Genomic DNA, 8,305 nt, shown 5'->3' on the forward strand with positions numbered 1-8,305 from the left:
CTTACTGTAGTTTCCACCAAAAATGAATAATCTCATTCTAATCATGGAGAAAACATGAGTCAAGCCTAAATTGAGAGACATTCTATAAAAATAAATGACCAGTACTCTTCAAAATTATCAAGACCATGAAAAATAAGAAAGTCCTGAGGAGCCATCACAAACTAGAGGAGACTAAGGAGATATAATAATTTATAAGGCCCTTGGTTAGATACTAGACCAGAGAAGGACATGAGAGGGAAAACTGATGAATTCTGAAACAGTTAATAGTGTTGTACCAATGTTCATTTCTTAATTTAGATTAACAGAATTTGTTGGGAGATAATTCTCCACAGGTCTTTTGCATTTCTGTATGTCATATGAGTGAGGCACTAACTACCCATTCTGGGCTACCTTTTCGAAGATGTTTGTATGGTGAAATGCGTTTGAAGACAGAGATAAATTCTCCTTTTGGAGCAAAGGGCAGGTTTGCTTGCAACTCATTATAAAAGATTCAAGAACCCTATACTCAGGGTTCTTGAGCGAAGACGTAAACCCACTGGGTGCACGGCATCCACCTAGGCTCCTCTGTGAAACTGCCACAGGACTTGGGGAAGAAGAGGAGAGCAAGGGAAAGCACAAAACATGAAGCTCACACCAGATGCTATGTCATGAGTAAAAAGTCTTTTAAAAGTCTTTGACCCAAGAACCTCATGTCTTTTGCCAGCATCCATGAAATTATATAGCAGGCTAACTTATCCATTTGCAAACAAGATAAAATCTCAGACCCTTTACATTTCATGATAGTAGTATTGTTATGTACAATAACCAGATCGGTTTATTGGGTGAAGGGTATACGAGAACTCTCAGTACTATTTTTACAACTTTTGAGTAAATCTAAAATTAGTTTTAAATTCTATGAGAGGTAAACACACAATGTAAATATATATATGCCTTACTGTTAAAACGTACAACTGAAACTTACCAGATTTCATTAACCAATGTCACCATTAAAAAAATTTAATTAATTAATTAGATTAGTGTTAAATAAAAATTAAACCAATCAATAGCCACATACCAACTCCTCCATTCCAAGAGAAAACAGTAGTAGTAGTAATAATAATAATGGAGTCATCATTGCCACTGTGTAATTTGTATGTATTACATTAGGTTGTCCTCTCAAAGAATTCATGATTTGTTGGGGGGTGGCATGGGAGAAATGGGTGAAGGGAGTCAAAAGGTACAAACTTTCAGTTATAAAATAAATAAGTCATGAGGAATTAATGTACAGCAAGACAACCATACTTAATATTACTGTATTGCATATTTGAAAGTTGCTGAGATCTTAGAAATTCTCATTATAAGAAGAAAAAATATTTTGTAACTATGCAAGGTAAAGAATGTTAACTAGACTTATTGTGGTGATCATTCTTCAATGTACACAAATATCAAATCATATTGTACACCTTAAACTAATAAAAGGTTGCATGTCAATTACAACTCAATTTTTAAAAATTCATGATTTGCTAGAGCAATAATCATCACTGCGTTTTATCAGTGATTTCATCTCTTTGGGGGTTTGCATTAAATGTTCAATTTCAAGTACATTAAGTTTTATATACATGTCTTGTCTGTTAACTACTTAAGTGACTTGTGCATCAGCAATTTTGTGGAGATACTAGAACTCTTGTATATTGCTGGTGGAAATGTAAAATGATTGCAGCTTCTATGGAAAACAGTTTGGCAATTCCAGAAAAAGTTAAAAATAAAACTACCACATGACCAAGCAATCCTACTCCTAGGTTTAGATCCAAAAGAGTTCAAAGCAGAACCTAGAATAAATATTTGTATACCAATGTTCATAACAACACTATTCACAATAGCCAAAAGGTAGAAACAAACCAAGTGTCCATCAACAAATGGATGGATAATGGATAAACAACAGAACAGATAATGGATAAACAAAAATACTATATACATACAATTCAGCCACAAAAAGGAATGAAATTTTGATACACACTTTAACATGCATGGACTTTGAAAACATTCTAAGTGAAATGATAAACAAGAAAGATAAATACTGTATGATTATACAAAGTATCTGGAATAGGAAAATTCATAGAAACAAAAAGTAGAATAGAAATTACCAGGGGATGGGGTAAAGGGAAAGGGAAGTTATTATTTAAAGGGTACAGAGTTTATGTTGGGAATGTTTAAAAAGTTTTGGGTATAGACAGTAGTAATGATTACACAACATTATGAATGTATTTAATACCACTGAATTCCACACTTATAAATAGTAAAAATAATATTATGTTATGTATATAGTAACACATTTAAAAAAAAGTTAGCCTGCCAAGTAACATGTTCATGTAAACAAACGGATTAGACACATTTCTATCAGGTGAATCTCTCTAACCCTTAGCGAGGAGACTCATTCAATCCCTTTGCATTTTTTTTTTGAGTAATCATGTAAAATATCTACTTATTTCACTACTTTCTCTTTCCTCACAACCTTTCCACTAGGCTTCTAAACAAAGAAAAATAAAAAAACGAGCAAACAAAAAACTCAATGGAGGTAAAAAAATAATAAATTCCTGCCAGTAATAGCTCAAATTTGCCTTTCAACAAAAAAGTGAGGAGCCGCTAATAGAAATGAAAAGCTGACTATAGGCAAATAAAGAATTCAGGAGATAAAAGCTTGATCTTAAAAAAAAGACAATAATTAAAATTGTTCATCCCAAAATAATTAAAAGTAGCCCTGAACAAAGGAAAATGAAAAAAATCTATGGACTAAAAGAAGGCAAAGAAAGACCTCATTGGAGGTATTTATTATATGCAATAGGAAAACAAAGGCAGTCATACTGTTCATTTCATATAATTCGTTATTATGTGGTGTACTAATAAAATATGAAAGCTAAAGCAGCTCTACCTCTTACTAGTCACGTGACTTTGAGAGTCTATTAAAAAGGAAATAACTATTTAAATCACAAAGCTGTCTTACGTATTGAAAAATACCTTATAAAAGCACTTTGTAACCTGTAAACTTTTTAAGTAATACCAAATTTTAGAATATACTGTCTCTAAATATGTTTTCTCACTACATAAGCACTAATAGAACTATGAATTATTAATTTTGGGCAAATGCACTTTAAAGAATTAACATGCTTTGATGTCCTTTGAAGAAACTTCTATCAGAGGGTAATAATATAATTCTTGTTTTTCTTGGGGAAAATAAATCAAACATTTAGAAAGCTCTAATGTGGTTTTTAAAATTGGCCACTCTTCTTTGGAGACTTAATTAAGATTAAAAAATTCCCTTTGCTCAACTTTGAACATATGATTAGCTTGCACAGCAATTTGTAAATCAGTTAGCTTTCCACATATATTACAAATGAACTACTTCAAAGAATAAACATATTTTCTATACTAACAAGGAAGAACAAATTAACTTAATAATTTTCTCTTGGGAATATAATACTTTTGATATCCACAGAGAATTTGTAGATTATCTAAGTTTTTACCCTAAAAATTATCATCAATAATCTAGTTGATTTTAAATTTACTAAAACAGTTTGTTTTCTAATTTTAAACGTTGATGCCAATTCGACAATCTTAATTATTCTAAACTGCCCTAGGAATTACCATTTTTCACTTTTACCTACCAAACTTGCAGATTTATTTACCCTCCTGCTCAGGCAAGCTAGTCACAGCGACATACATGGGATCCAGAATCTAAAACAAATGCCTACAAGGGGCAGGAAGTTAATCACAGATTAATTAAGCAAGAATTACTGGGAACTATGGTGACTTGGGCAGATCATGCCCAATCTAAAAGGTACAGCCAATACACAGCTCAGCCAACTATTGCTCAGAAAGGTGACTCCCAAGTTGCTAGTATTCCTGTTCTCACAAAAGCCACAAATCTAGATTTTTATATAAAACATCTTGATTTTTAACTGCTACCAACTATTTTAAAAACTGATGAAATACAGTTCGAAACATCTATGGGCTGTCATTTTGTGGCATCTGCATTCTTCCTAAACACCCACAGTCTTCCTTCCTTCCCTCTCTCATGATTTCATCCCCATCACTTTTTTCTCCAGAATATCCAAGCCTAAAGAATAAGGAAAAGGTTCAGATGTGGAATAAAGGCACTAGATATTGTTAAAGGGTGCAAACTTGGAACTAGAAGATGAGTTAAGTTCTGGAGACTTAGTGCACAGGCTAGTGATTATAGTCAATAATACTGTATTATATACTTCCAAATTGCCAAGAGACTAGATCTTAAATCTCACCACAAAAAAAAAAAAAAAAAAAAAAAATTGGTAATTACATAAAGATAACTAATATTACTGGTGGTAATCATATCGCAATATATGTGTATCAAAGCAACAAGTTGTATACCTTAAACTTACATAGTTACATGCTAATTATATCTCATTTTTTTTAGAGATAAAGAGCTAGAGAATATTAAAGTTCAGGCAACCGGTTAGTAAGCTTGAAGTAAACATACATCAGCTTTAAAAAGTATGAAAATCAGAGCTACTCTTGCAGCCTAATGGCTCTAGTTTAAATGGTGACTACAGCAACTCTGCAAACAAAATTATAAGTCTTCTTCAGCATGGAGCAAGGTCAAGTGCTTGCATGAGCTGGAAGCCAAGTTGACTAGAGCTGGAGACCCAATTCTGCTACTTATTTGTCACCTCTACCTTTTCATCACTCAACAATATCATCAACTCTAGAATGCTGCTATAAGAAATATCATATATAACATACCCAGGTTTTGTAGGTAAGCTGCAGATGACTGGTACTTAATAAACGGGTGTTAAATACTTTGGTGTGGTTTATTATAATCCTTACAACTTTGTACTTTTGCAGAAGAAAGCACTAGAGAAAAATTTCTGTCTCAGGGTCTAGCTCTGTCAGTTTATATGCATGTTCTCCCTACTAAAACCCTCCCTCAGACAGATTAAAAAATATATATATATTCTATATTATGACCAGTAATTTGCAAGTAGCTCTTACATTTTGTCCTTAGGCTGAGAGCAATATCCATAGAAGATATAAAAGTATAATTAAGATGTCTAGCATCTTTACTGGAATGAGGCCCTAGCTCGTCTTAAAAGTCAAGCCTTTTATCACTGTATCATCATCCAGTTTGGATTTTGTTTAATAAAATAAAGTATAAATTATGATAGCTAAAAGACACCTATTGGAGTCAAACTTGTCACCAACATTCAAATATAAAAATACTTCAGTAGCATGTTCGTTGGGTTCTAGTGCATTAGGCTCAAACCCTCTACAAAGCTTATCTGGCCTTTCCCAATGCAACCACCACTAATCTCTGCAGCCTCATCTCTCATTCCTTCTGCCAAGCTCTCCAAATACATTATATTCTATACACTGTACTCTGTATATGCTGTTCCCTCTAACAGAAACATGCTTTTTATAAAATCTATAACTTGCAATAACAAATTAGTTTGGGATCTTTTAAAGAATATTCCATTCATGTTTAAGATGTCGTATTTCTAAAGAACAAGATTCTGCTGAAAAGTTAAATAACTTTGTAATTCCTGAACAAAACTAATTTTTGGAACTCCCTAGGCTCCCTAGACAACTATAGTAATGTGTTTAGAGAAATGAATATTGTTTTAAATAAACAGTCAAATAATTGTGACTTACTGATAATTCAAATCTAAAATTATTATAAGCATAAATGTAAAGAAGTTGACCCAGAAAACTAATAAAACACTAAGAGCCTAATGAAATAAAATATAAGGAACATCAATTAGTTTATATTTTGATAACACCTAGTCTCCATATTTTGATAACACCTAGTCTCCATATTTCTAAAGCTATATTCTAACCAATTAAAATAAATAAACTGCATACCACACCAAATGGAAGAAGAGCTTTTAAAAGGTAGAAAATTTCACTAGAAAAAGAAAGGTGCAAAAATGTTAGAATGAATTATAACCCTAAAGTATTAACTAACTATAACTGAAAATAAGCTAAAATCCATCAGGTCATTTTTATTTATTAAAAAGCAAATCAGGTTAGGTGGTATGGGGAGCAAAAAGCATTTTTAGGGCATGAAAATTCTTGGTATAATCCTATAATGGTGGATATATATTAGAAATTTGTCCAAACTCAAAATATGTACATCACCAAGAGTGAATTCTAATGTAAACTATGGACTTTGAGTGATAATGATGTGTCAATGTAGTTCATCAGTTTTAACAAATGTACCACTCTAGTGGGGAATATATTGATAATAGGGGAAACTATGCACGTGTGAGCCCAAGGAATATGTGGGAAATTTCTGTACCTTCCATTTCAATTTTTCTATAAATCTAAAACTGCTCTAAAAAATAAAGTCAATTAAAGAGGGAAAGCAAATCAGAAAAATTATAAACCTCTGCTAAGCATAGGAGACTAACTTTTTAAAATATATATGCCATTTATAATTAGCAATTCTAGAAAGACTAAAAACTACATGATAACGCTAGCATGATATGTAGCGCTGGATTTATATTTGAAACACTTTTCTTTCAGCATCCCATTAAGACCCCTTCACAGAATTTTTAAGTGTTCTCTCCTAACACCTTTAGACAACTTGTTTAAATAAACTGTATTCAACACCCATTCAGTTCATATATGCAGTCCCTTCTGAACACAAATTATTCATTCTCCACAAAGGTCTATTGAGTGTCTACTACACATAGAACATTTAGAGAATATAAAAAGTCCCTTACATTCAAGATCCCGTCTTAAGTTTTACAACCAGCCCTGGTAAAAATTCAAAATGTCCAAGGTAGTATACTCCAAGTACTCAAGTAGTAAAGACATTCAAACAGTCTGTCCTATTCTCCTTCTTGGAATACTTTTCTCCTGGCTGGATCCTTCTCATCTTTCAATTCTCAATATAAATGCTATCTCCTCAGAAATCTTTCCTGACACCATCTAGCTATTTTCTATCATAGCATTCCATTCTTTTCCTTCATTGCTATAGTCACATATTTGGTTTCTTGTTTCTAGTTTATTATCTGTATGCAATAAAAGACTGAATATTCCACATGCATACAGACTCCACTATATTACCAGTGACGAACAAAGCACATCAAACACTAGTTAAATGAATGCATAAATCCGGCACTCAGGAGAAAGGTATGAAAGGTATGAAAACTGGTGAGATCACCGGTGGGAGGTATGTGAGGTTAGAAGAGAATCTAGACTCAAGACCTAAAGAAGCTCAATATTTAGAGTTCAAGTAGAAAAGGCAAAGAAGAGTAGGGCAGATAAGTCAGATAAACCAAAGGGAAGCTAAAGATCAAGAAGTATTCAACTACAGAACACTGCCAAGAGTTCTAGAAAAAAGTGAACAGAAATAGATTCATTGGAGTTTATCTCATGGAGATTACTGATGACTTTAGTGAAAGCCATTTCAGGGTAGTGTAGAATCTGATGACAATTTTCATAGTGATTCCGAGATGATGAAGTAGAAGCACTATCTAATAGTTTAAATTGGGAAGGGCAAGAGATATGTGACAGATGGAGATCTTCAGTAACCAAGGAAAATGATCCTGAACACTCAAGAGGTAAAGAGAATAGCGTATCTGAATCGCATGAGATTCAAACAAGCAGGGAAAGCAATTCTCACAATCCTCAAGTACACCAGCATGATGAGGTAATCCTGAAAAGTACTTAAATGACTGGGCACTGTGAGCATTCAATAGTGTTAGTTGTTGTTAGATAACTAACTTTAAGTGTCCCAAGGAGGGCAGAGACAATGTCTGTTTTATCTATGCCTGCATTCCCAGGACCTAACACAGTACCTGGCACACAGCAGGTGCTGAATAAAAATTTCTAAGAGAATTCAGAATTCTGAATACAATCTTACCTATTGTAATAGTCACCTTGATTGTCTCTCTCCTCTAATCCATTTTTTTATTTATGAGATGGTTATGTCACGTAAGCATAAAAGTGTTAACTGCTATAAGTATTACTGTCATCAAGCCTCACTCCATCAGACTCAATTTCCTTGACAGAACTGTCTGCTCATCACATGACACGCTGAGTGCAGGAAGTAAGGCTAAATAATCATGAATCTGGATAAACGGCTTCTAACTAAAGAACTGTGACAAATATTTCACAGTAACTCCAAGGTCAACCAGCGTACCAGCCACCCTAAGCACGGAGATGCCAAGAAAGCGCTCCCCAGGGACAGGGGTCACAGCAGCCGCCTCCCCGGCAGGGGTCGCTGCAGCCTCCTCCGAAGGCCGTCCCCCGTCTCAGTCCCCATGTCAGTCCCCGCCCCACTCCCACC

General features: G+C 33.9%; 1 protein-coding gene across 1 annotated transcript in view; it reads right to left on the bottom strand.

The window, feature by feature from the left end:
* DTWD2 (DTW domain containing 2) overlaps nucleotides 1-8,305 on the bottom strand; it is a 95,793-nt gene that overhangs the window by 87,177 nt on the left and 311 nt on the right. The gene's annotated exons all lie outside the window — the stretch shown is intronic.

The sequence above is a fragment of the Pteropus alecto genome, unplaced genomic scaffold (genome assembly GCF_000325575.1).
Source record: "Pteropus alecto unplaced genomic scaffold, ASM32557v1 scaffold20, whole genome shotgun sequence".
NCBI classification, from domain to species: Eukaryota; Metazoa; Chordata; class Mammalia; order Chiroptera; family Pteropodidae; genus Pteropus; species Pteropus alecto.